We start from the raw sequence: 20009 nt of genomic DNA, 5'->3' as shown, positions 1-20009 counted from the left end.
CACCACAAAACTGCCGTTTTGACTTTGCCAGGGAGCATCGAACACGGGACATTGAAAGGTGGAAAAAAGTTTCATTCTCTGATGAGAACATTTTTTTACCTTGGCAGTCCAGATGGCTTCCAACGTTCCAACGTTACTGGCATGACAAGGAGATCCTGGCATAGTGGAGGGGGGTCCATCGTGATCCAGGGTGCTTTTTCATTCAGTGGAACACCGGCGCTTCAGGTGGTGCATGGTCGTCAAATGGTAACAGCTGGGTTCTTCAACAGGATTACGCTGCAGTTCACAATGGTGGCTTGGCCGAGTACTACTTCAGGGAGAATAACATCCGTCTTTTGGACCATCCCGCACGTTCCCCTGATTTAAATCCCATAGAGAACATTTGGGGAAGTTTATAAAAATGGCCATCAGTTGCAGACAGTTGATGCCACTTGATTAATGGATTAACATGATCAACAAGAACGGTGGAGCTACTCATTACTGAGTCCTACTGGGACGTTTTTTTTTTCTTCTGGTTTTTTCTGTAATTTTTGGAGCAATAGTCGCAAACTTTAGATCAGCTGATAAACGGCATATTTCATGTTAATTGTTGTTTTTTAACAAATGACTTTTTCAAAGTGCTTTTTGTCACACACCACCTTCTTGTGGTCTACGTAAAACCTCATTAAGAGCCAAATATGCAAATGGTCAATTCTAGCTGTTTTTCAACTGGTCTTAAGATTTTGATAAGGTTGTATTGTACAGGATGTCCTTCACGGCTTTTCTTTTTTTCTACCAAGGTCTTTTTGTCCAAAATGGCATGCAGGTAGGAAAAAAATGTGTTCTGTCAAAATGTTACAAATCTGTTCACTTTTTTCCAATTATTGCAGAGTAAGTTGGTTTGTAGACCAGGCTCTTTATTTTTGGCCGGACTGGTTCTCATAGCGACCGGTGCTGCTGCTGTGGTTATGGCCATTGGCGCTTCCTCCTTCCTGTTTGGCATCTCGCTCTTTACGAGTCTTTCTGTCCTCCGTTCGGTCTCCTTACCGCTTCCGTCCTCTAAGCTCTTTCTCGCTCTGTCTGAGTTGGTCTTTATCTTGACAGTCCTGCTTCCTCTGTGAAATACTTATCTTAGCATCTTCGGCCGGCTGCCTCTATAAACCTCTCAAAGCTTTATCTTCCGCCTTTCCGTGCTTGTCTGCGTTTTAAACTCAGCGTCTTCCAATCCCATTCAGAGTATATTCAGCCTGCAAACTCTTTGACCGGTGGGCCACAATTCCAAAACAAGCCAGTGAGGATGTACGTGAATAAAGAGTCTTTGGCCCGGTCTGTCTCTACTACTACTACTACTCCTACTACTACTACTGAGTCAGGTGTGCATCCACCTCCTCTACGTGTTTGCACCAAAGAAAACACAGAAAATTTGCCAAACACTCAAATGTCCATTAAGAAAAATACAACTGGTTCCAGAAACCACTGTGACGAGTGAATTTCCACTAAGTAGAATTCCTTATTTATAAATGGAATATTCCCGTAGTTATAGAATGGACAATCTATTTACAATTGTTTAAATATGCTTCAAAGTTGAAATTGCTGAAAAATTGCCAAAACAGCAGAAATGGATCTGACTCTGTGATATTGTACACAAGTCCAACGTAGCGCACTTCGTGTGTAAAGTGAAGCCAAACATGGTACCGTTGGCTAATGTCAACTTCTCCAGGGTGTACCCCACCTCCGGGGTAGGCTCAAGCTCCCTGTGACCCTCCAAAGGCTGAACAGTAGGAATTGGGGGAAATATGTCATTGTAACTTGATGACCAAATAAGCGTAGGCCAAAACCAAATTTCAGCTCAGCAAAAACCGCCACTTAATCAGCTCCCAACGGCAACCACAGAAAAGGAAGTGCTGGGGGTGGAAAAGAAAGAAAGAAGGCAAGCAAGAGAATCACAGCATTTTGTCTGGGCTGTAAAGCTGCGTCTTATTGCAAGATCTACGCTTCAGGCTTGGCAATTTCTTCCTGAAACAAGAGCCGGTGTTAAGCGGAATACTAATGGGGCACTCAGAATAACTTTGAAAAGGGCAGGAACACAACCAAGTAGCTCTACAAGGACAAGAACCAGTTATGTAACCATTATTCTTTCTTCCTAGTTGGGTTTTGCTTATTTATATTAACTTTCCAAGTCTTTTTTGTTTTTTTAACAAAAAACTGGGTCCTGTCAAATTATCAAAAATTGCAAAGTAATCAGTTTTCAAATTAATTAATCATGATTAATTACTATTTGTAACTGTGTGCACCCTTTTCACTTTAACGAAAAGATGACTGACAGGACACAATTTGATGTCTTTCAAAGTGTTATGTGGAAGCCACTGAAAGAAAAAAAAATCCCAATGGTAAATCATAACTATTAGCTAAAAAGTTGAAATTAAATAAAAAATTCCAAAATATGAGCTAAAAAACGTAACTATGAGATTAAAAAGTGGAAATTATAATTTTAAGATTAAAAAAAGTCTAAATTCTGAGATGATTAGGAATTCTAATCTCATAATTTCCACTTTTTGATCTCATAACATTGACTTTGTCAAAATTATGAGATAATGTGAGAAGTTATGAGATAAGTCATAACAATGTGATCAGCCATCCATTTTCTATGCCATTTATCCTCAGTAGGATAAACTCCAGCCTATCCCAGCTGTCTTTGGGCGAGAGGCGGGGTCCACCCTGGACTGGTGGCCAGCCAATCACAGAGCACATACTATAGACCAGGGGTGCTCACACTTTTTCAGCATGCGAGCTACTTTTAAAATGACCGAGTCAAAATGATCTACCCACTACAAAAATGCAAAACATCTATTTATTTTCAAATGTATTGAGGATTATTTGTACGTACAATGTATGTTGATGTACCTTACATAACCAAATGAACCAATATTGCAAAACACACATAATTAACTATTAACATTTTTTGTAATTACCTGAGTTTACTTTGATGACTTGCACTGAATTGAACCAGCCAGGGATGCATAGTCCGGACAGTAGCTGCTGATAGCCAGCCTCAAGCACACTTCCAAATGTTTATCAGTCATGGATAATATTCGTATCATAATATCCGTATAATATTCCATATCCGTTTGGAAGTCATATGTTTTTTGCCTTTTTACTTGGTCCAGTTTTTGCCTTTTTACTTGGTCCAGCTCCTTCACTCATTTTAGTGACCATAAACTTTAGCGAGGGCTATAAAATCTCGCAATTCGCCGACTAGCTTAGCACTTTGCATCGTTGTTTACGCATGAGCGGTGACCTAAAGGTCAAAATTCAGTTGTCATCTGATTGGTTGTCCTGTATGTCAATCAAGTAACGGGGATGGATGATAGGCTGACATCGTAAGTTCTGTTGCACTTAGAGACGTTGTTTGATTTGATTGGTCGCCCGAAGGGCAACATTCAGTTGTCATCTGAATGGCTGCCCTGTATATCAATCAAGTGACGGCATTGATGCTAGGATGATATTTTTTTAATGTCACGCCGCGATCGACCAGCGATCGACCAGTACCACCTCCGCGATCGACCGGTAGCTCGCGATCGACTTAATGAGCACCCCTGCTATAGACAAACAACCAAACAAACAACACAGTAAATGTCTTAGATCATCAAACAAGTTTAAATATTTGTCAATAACGCAACTCAACAAAACATTTTTAAATGAAACTTTTTATTATTAACTCATTCCATCCCAGTCATTTATCAAAAGTCGTCCCTCTCGGTAGCGGCCATTTTTTATGTGTGCCCTGATTTCTCAAGAATGATGTGTTCTTGGGCTATATAGACATGTTATATACCAAAACAAAGGTTAGACTTGGACTCATCTTTCATCAAGACCACAGAGTATTTCCCAACAGTCATGGGAATCATCAAGATCTTTTCAGGCAAAATAGAGACCAGCCTTACTGTTCTTTTTGTTCAGCAGTGGTTTTGGTCTTGGAACTCTGCCATGAAGGCCTTTTGCTCAGTGTCGTCCTTACGCCGCAGTCATGAACACTGATCTTAACTGAGGCAAATGAGGCTGCACTTATTTGGATGTTGTGTGGAGTCTTTTGTGACCTCTTGGATGTTGTGGCTGAGCTCTTGGGGTCATTTTGGTTGGCTGGCCACTCCTGGGAAGGTTCACCACGATTCCATGTCTTTACCATTTGTGGATAATGGCTCTCACTGTGGTTGGCTGGAGTCCCAAAGCATAAGAAATGGCTATATAACTTTTTTCACACTGATAGAGCTCAATTCATCCAAGTTATGTTTTATCATCATTTTTTCACACTGGACCATGCAGGTATGGCAATTCATTCATTCATTTTCTACCGCTTATCCTCACGAGAGTCACGGGGGTGCTGGAGTCTATCCCAGCTGTCTTCGGGTGAGATAAATAAAATAAATAATAACAATAAAAAGTTTAATGTAAAAACTGCATTTTGTGTTCAGTTGTGTCATTGGCTAATATTTACATTTGTTTGATGATCTGAAACATTTAAGTGTGATAAACATGCAAAAAAATAAGGAATTGGGGCTTTGTACACTTTTTCACACCGCTGTATATCTCAATTAAAAAATACATGTAAAAAAAAATGACCGGTTATTGGTACCATATCGGGCGGCACGGTCTAGGGGTTAGCGCGCAGACCTCACAGCTAGGAGACCAGGGTTCAATCCCACCCTCGGGCATCTCTGTGTGGAGTTTGCATGTTCTCCCCGTGCATGCATGGGTTTTCTCCGGGTACTCCGGTTTCCTCCCACATTCCAAAAACATGCTAGGTTAATTGGCGACTCCAAATTGTCCATAGGTATGAATGTGAGTGTGAATGGTTGTTTGTCTATATGTGCCCTGTGATTGGCTGGCGACCAGTCCAGGGTGTACCCCGCCTTATGCCCGAAGACAGCTGGGATAGGCTCCAGCACCCCCGCGACCCTAGTGAGGAAAAAGCGGTAGAAAATGAATGAATGAATGAATGAATGGTACCACATCGGTCATGAGAAGCAGTATCTGTTTGGAAAAAATATATCCTGAAAGTCATTTTCTGGTGTGTAAATAGAGATGATTTTTAGTCAAAAATGTTATAACAGAAGTGGAAAATTGGAACACTGGAAAGCAGCATCCCCTCATGGTAGCAAATTAAGTAACAGAAGCCTTTCTGTGGTGCTTGTCTGTGTGTGTGTGTGTGTGTGTGTGTGTGTGTGTGTGTGTGTGTGTGTGTGTGAGATGATTATAACTGTCTGACACCTCTTCCCAGACTGGAAGGATTCACATAACAGTGGTCAGGCCACCAACTGTGTGTGTGGGAGTGTTGTGTGTGTGTGTGTCTTTTTTTTTGGGGGGGGGGCACATTTCAATGTGGATCCTCACCTCTTACATTGTCATTGTCTCCCACACACACACACACACACACACACACACACACATGCCTCGAGTCCACAGATGTCAATCCCCCTTATATTATCACACTTTTATTTCCTTCACTGTCTACTGTTACCGCGATGCTGGGGGCTGCTGGGCTGTGTCTGTGTTGCCATGGTAATAATAAGAGCATCAGCTAAAAGCTAAACGAAACACAGAAGATAATTGAGAACCACTGAATTTCCTTCACATGGCATGAAGACGGCGGCACGGCGGACAAGTGTTGCACACGCAGACCTCAGGGCTAGGAGACCAGGGTTCAATTCCACCCTCGGCCATGTGGAGTTTGCATGTTCTCCCCGTGCGTGCGTGGGTTTTCTCCGGGTACTCCGGTTTCCTCCCACATTCCAAAAAACATGCTAGGTTAATTGACAATTCCAAATTGTCCATAGGTATGAATGTGAGTGTGAATGGTTGTTTGTCTATATATGCCCTGTGATTGGCTGGCGACCAGTCCAGGGTGTACCCCGCCTCTCACCCAAAGACAGCTGGGATAGGCTCCAGCACCCCCGGCGACCCTCATGAGGAAAAAAGCGGTAGAAAATGAATGAATGGCATGAAGACAGCCATGGTATGTTCAACATGATGGAGTGAAAAAAGTTATCCTCCCATTCCGTGTGGAAGTGGTCCATTTTTGTATTCTTAAGTTTAGGAAAAATAAATTTGAGGGTAAGTGGTTAGCTCCCCAGCTCACTCGGCTGTCTCGAGTCCCCGCGGCAGGTGTAAACAATAAATAACAGGCGTGCAAAGGTGACTATAGGAGTGTTATTTCATGTCTAGTACTGTTAAAACCCATATTTAGAAACATAAACAGGTTTTCTGTGCCCTGAGTATGTGTAAATTCATTTAACGTGGTCGGGTCTGGGATGAGGGACCACTGTAATTTGGGTATGACTTTGGTGCTCTACTCAAAAGAAGTCCCATCATTTGAAGGCGTTAAAACAATCTGTAGAAATTGAAATTGAACAGCATGTCAAAAGTTCAACTTGAGACTTACATATGCATACGTATATATAAGACACACACACACATTATGGCCCACCCGTGTCTTACAGTAGACAAATGTGTGTATGAATGGCGGGTGTTTTGAATGAAAACGCAGGACCACCCAGGCATCATGGCATCACCCTGCTGACCTCCATGACTGATGGATGAAGGCTATTCATGTCAAGCCTTTAACACCTTCACTTCACTCCCTACACTCGCTTACACACTCAATAGTCAATGGAGGCACTTCACAATCCCCTAAGACAAATGGACAGACTTCAAACACGCACATACACAACCTCCAAAAGACCAAAGAAGAAAAAGGCAGGCGGTGGTTTACTAGAAAAATAGATTCTACCCTTCCTTCTAGCCTCTTGTCTCGTTCTAAACAAATGCATAATCCTCATCAGGGGAAGAAATAGTCCATATTATAGTGAGGGCTTCATTTACCCCCGCGGGGGTTCATTTAGGTGTGTGTATGTGTGCATCAGAATGTGTGTGTGTGCGGGGCTGAGAAGGAGTGCTGTCAAATAGCCCGCCGCTTTTAATGGCCCAGCTGCATCATTACCTTGTGCACACACACTGGGCCCCAATAGACGAGTGTATAGACAAGTCTATCAAACTAAGTACGGAGAAAGGAAGGGGGCACTTGTCATTAACCAGCATGCACTCTACTGTTGAAAGACAAAAGAAAAAGTGGCCTGGAAGGGAGGGAGAGAGTGCACTCGTGCATCCAACAACATTAGAAGACATGTACGAGAATAGTGCGACACAAAAAAATACCCCCACCCCCATCTTTAACATTGAACTCCCCCAATGCCAGGTGCCAGGCAACCGTATGTTGCATTATTTTAATAGACGGCAAAGAGGTCGGTGGCAAGAAGACTTGTTGGGGAGACATCAGGGTCACTCGCACAATGGACTGAGAAATTGACAGGACACTAACTATAAAGGATGTAATGGTAATGGTTCATAATCACATTTGTTGGTACAGAACCTTTGGTTGGGTAGAGGCGTACCATCCATCCCTGTTCTTTTGCTTATAGTATGGGTCCGGGCCACGGGGGCACAGTCTCAGTAGAGAAGGCAATACTTCCTGGTCCCCAGCCAGCTCTTCCAGTTCGAGACACTGCTGTGCTGTGAAGACCCAATCCCTCCAGGGCGTTCAGCCTCCCTATGGGGAAAAGTCAACTGCCATTAGTAGCAGCTTGTTCATGATCGTAGGAGAGTAGGAATGGAGATCAACCAGTAAATCAAAAGCTTCGTTTTTCGTCCGAGCTCTATCTTCACCATAACCACTTGTCAACATAATCATCCACTTGTTGACCTCAGGCCTTCCCTCTCTCGTGAACAACATCCCGAGATATTTGACTTTGTCCACCTGGGGCAAGACCTCATTCCCAACCTAAAAGGGTTCCCTCATTCCCACCTTTTTCGGGCTGGAAACCATGGCCTCATCCCAGAAGCTTCACACTGAGCTGCCATGTCAGGATCTCTCCTGCTTCCTCTCCACTGCTTCCTCTCCTAGACACTTCCATACCTCCACAGGTATACCATCAGGACCAAGTGCCTCCCCACTCTCATCCTTTTGAATGCTCTTCTCACTTCCGCTTTACCAATCTTTTCTACTTCCTGGTCCCGAGTAGACACCTCTTCTTCTCCCTTCTCTCTCATTTTCCTCATTCATCAACTCTTTAAAGTAATCTTTCCATCTTCCCATCACACAACTGGCATCTGTCAGTACACTTCCATTCCTATCCTTGACCACCCTAACCTGCTGCACGTCCTTCCCATCTCTGTTCTAATTTAGTGTGTATAGGAGTTGATAATAAATGAATAAAGTCTTTGGAGAGCTAATTGAAAAGTGTTTAGGAGCGACGGGCAGCTCATGATCTGCTGGTTGGAGACCCCATGACTTACTGTGTATGGACTCAGAGTGGCAACGTTAGCACCCCTGGTGCTGTGGAGCTCAGCAGAAGCCGGATGTGTAGCGCTGCTTCCAACCTCACCTCCCCGAGGAGGAGCAGTCATTGTCGAACACACTTTGTCAAAGGCACTGTTGGTGCCATGATGCTCAGAAGCCGGAAGTGAGGGCGCCATTTGGACCTTTCACGGCGAGAGCGTACTGTTTCTGGCTTAAGCAACTTAAGCAATTTATAGGTCAGAAAAGTGGAAAAAGCATAATACGTGTCGTGCATTGTCTCGTCTTGTGAGTTGTGTGTCACCCATTTCCATTGCTCCTTTTCATCATCTGCATCAAGCTGCCAAAGCCTCCAAGTGGAGCACAGACTGGCATGCTTTGGGAGTGGGAGATTGGAAATTAAGCTTTTTTGTATTTTGACATTCTGGGCACTTGAAATACATTTGAATCAGCACCCGTAAGTCAATAACCGAGGCTGTCTCCACACAATACAAACTTGTTTTGTACTTTTGTCAAAACAAAGGAAGGTTTTTGCCCTTAAAAAGTGATCTTTTGGGGGGGAAAAAGTATATTTATTAATGCTCAGTGCTCACCGAATCCTCATCCAGTCAGCACATGGCAGGCAGGTGCCCTCTACAGGCATGGCACTTATGCCCCCAAACGTGATCAAACGTCTACCACACGATGTGGATGAAATCAAGTTTTGCCAGGAGGCAGGTGCTGCTGGCCTTCAGCCTTCAGCTTTACAACAGTAATTGTTCAAAAATAAAACACATATAATTGTTAACATTAAAGCTTCAAACATGTGATTTTTGATCACATTGACCAAAAGTGTGAAATAAAAAGGAGGGAATTGTGAGTGGACATGAGTTGGTTTAGCCTTGGCTGCTAGCTGGGTGACGGTGACGGTAGGAGATGATGATAATCGTGCTGTTGATTTGTGTCAACAAAACATGGAAAAGACAAAGTCAAAGCCATCATGTGCACAATTTAGAAAGATATTCATGTACACCAAATTTAGAAATGTATTATATGCTCAAATAAGCTAATGTTAGCTATAGATAGGGATGAGCCAGGGTATAAACTAGTATCCGTTACGGATAATGCATTTTTGCAGTATATGACTGTATTCTGAGTGCATTCCACATATTAGGGCCAATTCACGTGGCTGGCCTAAATGTTTTTAGCATGTCAACAACTTTTGAGTGAAGTGTAAAAATAAAAAAATAAAAAATTGAAAAGCATTCAAAAGATATTCTAACTGCACTCTAAATATTCGTACAATATTCCAACAGCTTTCCAAATTTTCTGATCACATAAAAAATCAGTCAAGTACTGCTAAAACGTCACATCACGTCATACGCCACGGAAAAAAAGGAGCCAAGTGGACTCCACCAGCGGGCACCGGCATGGACAGTGCAGAGGTCCTGACACCCACCACTGATGCATTGTCGATTCACAACACGAGAAAGAAAGAAAAAAGGAGCCAAGCTTAGGAATTTCAGATCCTCTCCCAAAGGTGGTGCCAATTTTGAAATGTTTCCATTCCAGCTGCTTCTGCTTGATTCATGCTTCTTTGTTCTTAGTGTGACGAGTACTTCAGTAGGATTTAGAATGGTGGCCGAGTGGTCAGCATGTTGGCCACCCAGTCAGTATATCTGGAAGATTTTAGTTGGTATCTCTACTTTGGTTCTCCACGTGTGTGCGTTTTTTTTGTGTTTTTTTTTTGTTTTTTTTTAGATACCCCGGTTTAATCCAAGCCACCAAAAACATGCATGTTCTGTTAACTGGCAACTCTAGATTGTCCATAGGTATGAATGTGAGTGTGGATGGTTGTTTGTCTATATGTGCCCCATGATTGGCTGGTGACCAGTCCAGGGTGTACCCCACCTCTCACCAAAGTCAGCCGGAATGGGCTCCCCGTGACGACAAGCGGCAAGCTGCTTGTCTTCACAAGTAAGCTCCAGGTCAGTTTATTAAACCTACGGTAGTCCTTACCTTCTCTGAATCTGGGGCTGCGACCCAACATGTGGTTACAGGAGGTATAAGCTAGACGTTGATCCACACGAGGCCCTGCGAGTATTGGAACAGGGAGGTCAGTTCCTTTACTTTTCCTTCTTCACTGCAGAATCTCAATTCATGACAGAAAAGTGTCTTACTAATGCTTGCTGAGTGTGCTCCCAACTCCCTCGACATCATCAACTTTGTCATTCTGGGCTGCCCCCTCACCTTTCTCACAATCATCCTGTCTTCTGTGTCTACATTCGGGGTCCACTCCAAAAGCCAAAGGTTACAGCTCCAAGCATTGTACATCTTTCCCATGATGTCAGCTGTAGACTACTTTACTACATAGCTCCAGACTGCTAAATATTTGAAGTACCCATTTTAGGCTTTTATTTAGTGGAGGTGGAATTCTTGCCATTCAAACGCTCCCAAAATAGAAAGGTAAGTGGTTTGTGTCGATGGCGAGGGGTAGAGATGAAGACAAAAAAAAGAAGGTTTGAGGTGAAACTAAATTGAGGTAGGGTGGTGAGAATGTGATGAGAGGAAGGACATCCAGTGCCAAGGATGCAAGGATGTATGTGCTGCTGTTTAAAGTCGTCTCTCCTCCTAAAAGTTGGTGAAAAAGAAGGTGCAGCACATCAAAGTGGGCTGGCACACAGCCACCGCAGCCCAATGGTGTCCTTCACCCTCTCGCCCTCCATCGGACGCTCTGCTTCTCTCTCTCCATTGATTGCGGCACGTCAAGGGACCACCACCCCCCACCCCCCCCACCCCCCGTCCTTTGAATGAGGAAGTAGTGGGGGGAGGGCGCCCACCAAAACAGCGCAGAGCTTCAAGCAAAAACGGGGCAGAAACTGAAAGGTGGCAAATCTCGGATCTTGGATGGAAGATGTCAGACTAATTCATGAAGTAGATCGCTTCCAAAGGGGGTTACAGTCCAGGCCTTCCAGCGAAAAATTCAGGCGTACGCACCGAAAACCATGGCTCACGCCTCACCCTCCACACCCTCCTGCTTGCTTGAGTGACTGTTGTGATGGTTACATGACATTGTTTTCATTTTCCCATTATTTCAACTTTTGTCTTAAATCATCTTCCAATTTATTCTCATCATATTTGGACTTTATTCCCACCATATTATTACTTTTTCCACAACCCAATTTTCCAAAGATTACAACTTCATTTTGTTTAGTTTATCCTCATAAAATTGCAACATATTTTCTTTTAGAATACAGCTTTTCTTCTCTGAAATTTTGGACTATATTCTTGTGAAATTACAGGGATTTTCGTTTCTGCTGCTGTTTTTTTTTTTTTTACCAGCTATTTCAATTTCTTGTAACTTTTCTTGTCATAACATTCGGATATTAATGTCATAGTATTTCAACTTTGTAACCATAATTTACAAACATAAAATTACCACTTCAACTTGATAAAAAAAAAGGCTAGGATGTGGTCACGATGTGGCCGTTGGATGGTCAAATCACCTCGTACTTCGGTACGTGACAAAAAAATAATAATAAAATTTTAAAAAATCTAATTAAATTAAAAAACTGAAACTATATTAGGAAATAAGGAAGTGAACAAATGTAACAGTTAGTGATTGTAAAAGTACCAGATGGAGGGGTAGGATTTAATAGGTTTTGCTTCTTCCTACTCCTTTTGGACATGTGGAACTGTGAACTGATTATGGGATGCATTCAATTGTAATCTGATGCATGTTCAAATGAAAATTAAACATGGTGATGGATGTGTCGCCAGGGCGCGGTCCCTGCTGTTCTGGCGGTTGTGGGAGGTGCCTTGGGGCGCGTGGTTTGTCCGCGGCTCCTGGTGATCTGGGGGTGGCGTAGCTGGTACAATCTCTGGTGGGGCCCCCTGCGTGGGGTGGCCGGAGGCCATCGCTGGGGGGGTTGGCGGGCTGGACTGGTTGCCAACTGATGCTGGGGCTTGCCCGAGGGGCGTGGTTGGCGCTACCTCCCTTTGTTCTGTCCTGGGTCGCGGGCACCACCGTGCCCTTGAGGGGACATTCAGCGGTCTCCGGGCAGTGGGGTCCATGCTGCTCGTAGCTGGTGAAGTCTGCGGTGGTGGCTTGGGATTGCTGTGCTGTGGCGGCTGCTGCGGGGACCGGGCTGTGTGCTGGGATGGGGCCTGATCTTGCTCGTGGGGACGGGGGCCTGGTTGCCCAGACGTTTGGGTGTCTGCTACCACTGGTCTCTATGCTCTGCTGCATCGCTTTCCTTGCCTTTGCCCGTCCCTGGTCTTATCTTGGGAATTGTCGGGGATGGTTCTCCAGTGCATGGGTGGTGTGCTGCTGTTTATGGGGGAGGTCGTGCCTCCTGGTGGATGCTGGGTTGGTGGCCTAGCGCTGGTCTTCACTCCTCGGCTCTGGTGCTTGGCCTCCCACGGCTTGGAGCTGTGGCACTTGCTCTCCGGGGGTGAGCTGCCGGCGGGTGTCGGCTGGCGCGATGGGGTGCCTTGCTGCCTGCCTACGCACCGCCTCCGCTTTCTCATGTGCGGGCCTCCCCCCCTCGCCCGCTCCTTGTCTGCCTCACTGATGTGCCGTGTCGCCGTGGTCGAGGAGAGTCTGGTGTGCCATCCCTTGGCGGTCTGTGTCTCCCTGGGCTCGGGGCCTGGTTGTGGATCTGGGACCCCTGGGTCCCCCACCCTATAGCGCCCCGGACGCCCCACTCGGGGACGTCCACGGTGTGTGCTTGCGTGTGTGCGTATTGAGTGGATGGAGTGTGTGCGTGTGTGTGTGTGTGTGTGTGTGTGTGTGTCTAGCTATATAGATATATGGGTGGTGGGCTCTGCGGGGGGTCTGGCGCTGGGCAGTGGGTCCGGGCCCCTTCTGTCCCGGCCGGGGCGGTCCTGCGTCAGTGGTCGGGCCTGGGGTTACCAGGCCCGAGCAGCTTGGCTGCCGTGCCAAGTTGCATGATGCCCCAGATTCCCCCCATGCCTAAACCTTGCAGCTTCAAGCCCCTGCAACCCATGGCTCCCTTGCCCAGCGGCTGGATGCTCCAGAGCCCAAACCCCATCTGAGGCCCTCTGTAGCTCCGGTCGGGGAGGCAGAGAGGATGATTCCTCGATCAGAAACTGCACTCTCCTGCCCAGTCTTCGGGCATCCAGGATGGACCTTACTGTGAATGCCGGGTGGCCGTCAACCTACCGTGTGGGAGGAGAATTCAGGACGGAGGAAGCAACCGGCTTGAGGCGGGACACATGGAACACAGGGTAGCATTTGATGGATGCTGGGAGTTTGAGACGTGCCGTCATGGGGTTGATCATGCATCGTAAGGCCCTGATCATGCGTTCCACCTCATAAGGCCCAATGAATCTAGGTGACAGTTTCTTAGATTCTTCTCCCAAGGAGATAACCTTCTGACCAGGTTTGTAGTCCGGGGCTGTCCACGATGGTAAGGATAACGGCTCTAGATGGGGGCAATCCAGTTACGAAGTCCAAAGCAATATGGGTCCAAGGCCGAGAGGGGATAAGAAGGGGTCGTAGCAGTCCAGCAGGTGGCTGGTGTGGTGAGGATTCATTCCTGGCGCAGAGGGAACAGTCTGCGACAAAGCTCCTGATGTCAGCGTGGAGGGTGGGCCACCAAAAGTGCTGGGACAGGAGGAAGGTGGAGGGAAGGAGTGCCGCTGGGACGAACAGGCGGTTCGGAGGACAGCCAGCCGGGGTGGGTGAGTCCTTGGCAGCCTCTGTCACATGCCTCTCGACCTCCCATCCCAGGGCTCCTATGATGCGGGACTGTGGAAAGGGGGAGGGGTCTTCAACTGCGGGCGCAAACATTCTTTACAAGGCATGAAGCTTCCCATTGAGTGACCCCGAGCAAAAGGTGATGCAAAAGTTAAACCTGGTGAGGAAGAGGGCCCACTGCCTGCCGGGGGTTCAGGCGGTGGGCGGAGCGGATGTAGGCCAGGTTAGATAGTAGCGTCGGGAGAGGAAGGCACAGCGGTGTAGTTATCGGTGGTGGAGCACTGGGAGAGCATGGCCCCGACCCCCGAGTCGGAAGCATCAACCTCAACAAAAAAGGGGAGAGAGGGGTTAGAGTGTACCAATACGGGCGCAGAGGTAAACAGAGATTTGAGGTGCTGGAAGGTACAAAAGGTACCTTGGAAGATGTAAGTTTGTGCAGAGGTTCCGCCACTTTACTGAAGTTACGAATAAAATGGCGGTAAAAGTTGGTGAACCCCAGGAACCTCTGCAACGGCTTCCTTGATGTAGGAGGGGGCCAATTGGCCACTGACTGAACCTTAGCAGGGTCAGGTCTAAGTTTACCCCTCTCCACTATAAACCCCAAGAAGGACACCAAGAAGTGTTAAACGAACACTTCTGGGGATTGACGAATAGTCGATTCTCCAGGAGTCTCTGGAGGACCAATTGAACATGCTGGTGGTGTGGAGGGAGAAAAAAGTAAACAAATACAAAATGGCCAATCATGTCACGCAATATATCATTGATAAGGCATTGGAAGACAGCGGGTATAGTATATAGCAGGGGTGCTCACACTTTTTCAGCATGCGAGCTACTTTTAAAATGACCGAGTCAAAATGATCTACCCACTACAAAAATGCAAAACATCTATTTATTTTCAAATGTATTGAGGATTATTTGTACGTACAATGTATGTTGATGTACCTTACATAACCAAATGAGCCAATATTGCAAAACACACATAATTAACTATTAACATTTTTTGTAATTACCTGAGTTTACTTTGATGACTTGCACTGAATTGAACCAGCCAGGGATGCATAGTCCGGACAGTAGCTGCTGATAGCCAGCCTCAAGCACACTTCCAAATGTTTATCAGTCATGGATAATATCCGTATCACAATATCCGTATAATATTCCATATCCGTATGGAAGTGATATGTTTTTTGCCTTTTTACTTGGTCCAGTTTTTGCCTTTTTACTTGGTCCAGCTCCTTCACTCATTTTAGTGACCATAAACTTTAGCGAGGGCTTTAAAATCTCACAATTCGTCGACTAGCTTAGCACTTTGCATCGTTGTTTACGCATGAGCGGTGACCTAAAGGTCAAAATTCAGTTGTCATCTGATTGGTTGTCCTGTATGTCAATCAAGTAACGGGGATGGATTATAGGCTGACATCGTAAGTTCTGCTGCACTTAGAGACGTTGTTTGATTTGATTGGTCAACCGAAGGGCAACATTCAGTTGTCATCTGAATGGCTGCCCTGTATATCAATCAAGTGACGGCATTGATGCTGGGATGATATTTTTGTAATGTCACGCCGCGATCGACCAGCGATCGACCAGTACCACCCCCACGATCGACCGGTAGCTCGCGATCGACTTAATGAGCACCCCTGGTATATAGTATTCAAAATGCCTGAGAGGAGTGTTACAGGCTGTCTTCCACTTGTCGCCCTTGCAGACGCACCATGCTATGTATATGCTACGTATATCCAGCTTAGTGAATACTACAGCATCATGCAGGGGTATGAAGGCTGCGTTGAGAAAAGGGAGGGGATATTTGTTCCTGACCGTTGTAATGGCCACAGAAGTCCATCAGCTGAGGTAGTGGGGTCCATAAGTGCGTCGCTACAATATACTCAGCTGTAAGAAAAACTACTGTCATGATCTGTGTACGGGGGAACAGGTACAGGACCATATATACGTGCATCATCAATGTTATCATGCATCCTCCTCATCTGCAAGAGCGACTGCAGTGAGCAGACGCGCCTGTAGATGGCGCGTATTTAAGAAGGCTCTTCCAGGGCGCCGGGGTGGTTGGAGGAAGAGAAAAATTGTGACGTCACACATGCGAGTGGATGCTGAGAGCCGGCGTTTTAGCCACGAGGGCCAACTTTGTCAAGCGACACCTGACGGGATTCCCTTTTCCCTCCTGGCTTGAGCAATTGGACTTTGGGCAAGGTTCCGGACCCAGGGATTGGACGGAGAAGTGGATGCGCGTCCGTGAGTGGAACCGCGGCTTTCACCTCTGTTTTGTGCGCAAGCACACTCTTCGGGAACTTTGGGACACTTGCGGGGTGGGGGGTAAACTTTCGGGATCAATTTGGGTGTTTCATGGTTGTCTTTGTTGGCGGGTGGGACGTTTAGTTAGTCAGTTGGTTAGTTAGTTAGGTTGGTTGGGAGGGGATGACATGCGGGGTTTGTTTTGGAGTAATTAAACTGCCGTGGTGTGGCAACCCAACATTTTCGACAGTGTTTCCTTTTTTTTTCTTACAGCTGATATCCGCTCCCCCCGCGACCTTCCTTTTTGCGTTGTAGCCTCCTTACCTCTTTAGGAGGGCGCGATCGTTACACCGTGATATTATTGCGGGCGCTAAAGCCGATGCAGGGGCATAAAGAACCGTCTTTTTGACGAAGAAGAACCCCGCTGCGACGGGAGAGGATGACGGTCAGATGTGGCCGGCGGCAAGGGGGGTAGAGATGTATTGCTCAAGTGCACGGTGTTCGGGTTGGGAGATATTTTACAGGCGTGAAGAGGGAAGTGGTGACCCGGGTAACAGGTCTATGCAGTAATAAGGGCGGTGAGGCGGGAGGGTCATGTCGCGAACAGGGTGATATTCCCTTGGAACCGAGGACAGATCGGGGGGAGCGGCCAAGGGGGAACCAAAGTGAGGCGGCGTGAAGGCAGCGACTGTGAAAGAATGTACTCCAATGAGAAATAGTTAATGCCTTTCAATCGAAGACGGGACCGTGCTGGCGAAGCCAGGGGAACCCGAGTACTAAGGAGCTGAGCGAGACAGCATAAGAAAAAAATGTATGGCTTTGTGGCGGTAGCCCAACAGTAGCAATGATACGGCACGAATCTGACGAGTAATGCAAGCCAGGTGACGTCCATCTAGCGAATGGACATTCTTGTAACAAGCTAAACGGTGGGAATGTTGAGAGAAGTGACCAGTCCGCTGTCAATAAGGTTCTCGTCCGCCCCAGAGTCAGTTAACGCAGTGATGGGAGAAGCTCCCCCCGCCCAGGACAACGTAGGTTCGACCTGAAGTCGACCCACCAGGGCCAATGATGCATCAGGTGTGGTTGGAGCAGATGATGACAGCTGCTGGGGAGGAGGAGCGCCGTTGTGCTGGGCGGACTGGACAGCGGGACATCATGTGGGTGGCGCTCCCACAGTACAGACATAGACGCAGGCGTAGACGGCGACCCCTCTCCGCTGACGATAGGCGACTACCTCCCAGTTGCATAGGAACGGCACCTCCAACGTCATCAGGCGGCGCGCCCCCACTGGAGGGAGGGAGGCTGGAAGAGCCCCAGGAGGTGTGAGTTGGAGCTGGCAAGTCGGTAGGAGAGGCTCCGCCCTCCGCTGTGCCGGTTGTCGAGCCAAATGGATCGGGAGATGAGCTCCTCCAAGGTTTGGGTCTCATCCTGCACACGTTGGCTGAGGCTTGCCCGGTACGCGCCTCGCCATGCCGTGTCATTCCAGCCGTCTTCCAGTCTTTGCAAAAGGGGGAACAAAAAACAACGGCGCTCGAAAGGAAATAAAAAGGCACCGCGAATGCAAGTCCGGTAAAAGTAAAGTACAAAAGAACAGACTGAGCCACAGGACGTGCAGCAAAAGAAAAAACACGAACCGACTGGATGGCACACGGGACTGCCGTAGGTCAACCAGGGACGTGCCACTCCTAATATTCTCCCTCTGTCTGACTATTATTGACTTTTGACTCTTTTTCTTTAAACTTATGCTAATAAATGTATGTTATTTTCCTCAAAATGTTACAACGTTATTCTCATGCAATCATGAAATAGATGACTTTGTTGTGTTCATATTTGCTGTGGTCCAATAAAAAACAGCCATAGGCTCCAAAAGGCCCCTGGCCCCTGTTTTACACCATACAAGTCTTTCCTTTCATACCAGCATCATCCTTGTACAGCATCATCCCTGTCCAAGCACACACCTATTCAATTTCTCTTTTTCTCGCCCACAGAAGGACAGAAGCAGCTTGGTCACGAAGGAACAGCAAGTGTTTCGTCTCCTTGTGCCAAGTCACTGGGATTCTCCCTTTTGGCAGTGAGAAAGCAAATGATGCTGCATTTCCTCCTATCTCATTTTCTGCTCTGGTCTCGACGGTGGGGGGTGGAAGAATACAGACCAGCATGAGAATTACAGTAGCCGCAACTACAAGAACTAGTACAGAGTACTATCTATTACCCCATCTGTCATCTGTCTGCATCTTCCCTCGGTCTGTTGTGTAATGCCGTAGAATTCTCCAATTCTCTCCAATAATGTTAACTGGACACCCCGCACCCCCTTGAAAAACAAAGCAAAGCCATAAAAAGGCGAGAAGGCAACATAAAAGCCATCTTTACCCCCCCACCGACCCCCCCGGTCTTCCCATGCACACAGCTTCAGAAAATGCCACAAATGATAGATGAGCGGCCGGCAAGATGTCATCAGCAGCTTTGAAGGCACTCCAACTCATTAAACATATGCTATTACAGTCTATATTACTTGAAAGGTCAAACTTCAAAGAACCTCTGGTGCCCAAGATACCCGGTACCAGGGGCAACCAGGCATAAGTTATGTTGGTTTTAATAATAATTTATAGCAGAGGTGTCCAAATGTCCAACGGATGCAGAGACACAAGACAGGATGCTTCTGAGTCGGTCCACTCAGGCGTCATGGGAAGGCTAAACAATCCTTGTAGATGGAACCTTTGGATTTTGGATTGGACCCCAAGAAGATAGGATGATTGTGAGAAATGACAAGCAGCCCAGAATTACAAGGGGATCTGGGTGATGATGTCAAGGGAGTTGGGAGAACAGTCAGCAAGAAAATTAAGAGACTTTGCTGGCACGGATTGAGATACGGCTGCACGGCCGAGTGATTAGTTGCATGTTGGCCACACAGTCTGGAGATCTTGAAGATCTGAGTCAGAATCCCCATTTTGGATCTGCATGTTGTTCCCATACGTGGGTTTTCTCTGGGTACTCCGGTTTCTTCCCACATTCCAAGAACACGCATGTTAGATTACTTGGTGACTCTAAGTATGTCCATAGGTATGAATGTCTATACGCACCCTGCCATTGGCTGGTGACCAGTACTGGATGTACCCTGAGTCTTACCCAAAGTCAGCTGGGATAGGCTCCAGCATACCTCGTGAGAATAAGCAGCATCAAAGATGCTCAGTGTTTAAGAAGTTAAGTGTTCCGCTATTCAGTTGGCGACCGAGTTGTTAGCACGGAGGACTCACAGTTAGTAGACTCCATTCTGTGTGGAGTTTGCATGTTCTCCCTGTGCATGTCTTACCTCCCTAAACTATGCTCAGGGAAATACACAGACGTTCTCAACCTGAAACACAGCAAAGAACAGGAGCAGTTGGTGTCTTTCCAACACTGCAGCTTATTTTTCTTCTTCACTGTATTTGTATTTGTGCATCAAATAAGTGCTAAGCAATGCCTTTAACAAGCTAGGCTTGTTAGCATTAGCGAATTTACACCACTTACACCACATAAACAAACTCCAAACATTACCAAGGTATCAAAAGTCACTCTACATGACAATACTACAAATTAATTAATTAAAAACACTTAAACACTTCTTTTTTTCACCAACCTGGAACACAGAAAAGAACGGAAGCAATTGGTGTCTTTCCAACACAGCAGTTTATTTTTCTTCTACACTGCTGTGCGTGACTTTCCCGCCCAACCAAGTCGCAACGCCCCCCCGTGGCG

The 20009-nt window shown here is 46.4% G+C and overlaps 1 long non-coding RNA gene across 1 annotated transcript; it reads right to left on the bottom strand.

Annotated features, from left to right (window-relative positions):
* Positions 1-7274: 7274 nt before the first annotated feature.
* Positions 7275-19679, bottom strand: LOC131105626 (uncharacterized). Its single transcript, XR_009119968.1, has 3 exons — positions 19585-19679; positions 10328-10402; positions 7275-7582 (listed from the first exon to the last, which is right to left on the bottom strand). It is a non-coding gene; the product is annotated as an uncharacterized LOC131105626 (long non-coding RNA).
* Between the last annotated feature and the right edge of the window lie 330 nt (positions 19680-20009).

This window comes from Doryrhamphus excisus, chromosome 17, assembly GCF_030265055.1.
Source record: "Doryrhamphus excisus isolate RoL2022-K1 chromosome 17, RoL_Dexc_1.0, whole genome shotgun sequence".
NCBI lineage: Eukaryota > Metazoa > Chordata > Actinopteri > Syngnathiformes > Syngnathidae > Doryrhamphus > Doryrhamphus excisus.
The sequence above is the reverse complement of the archived record's forward strand: the minus strand, read 5'-3'. Positions and strand labels throughout refer to the sequence as shown.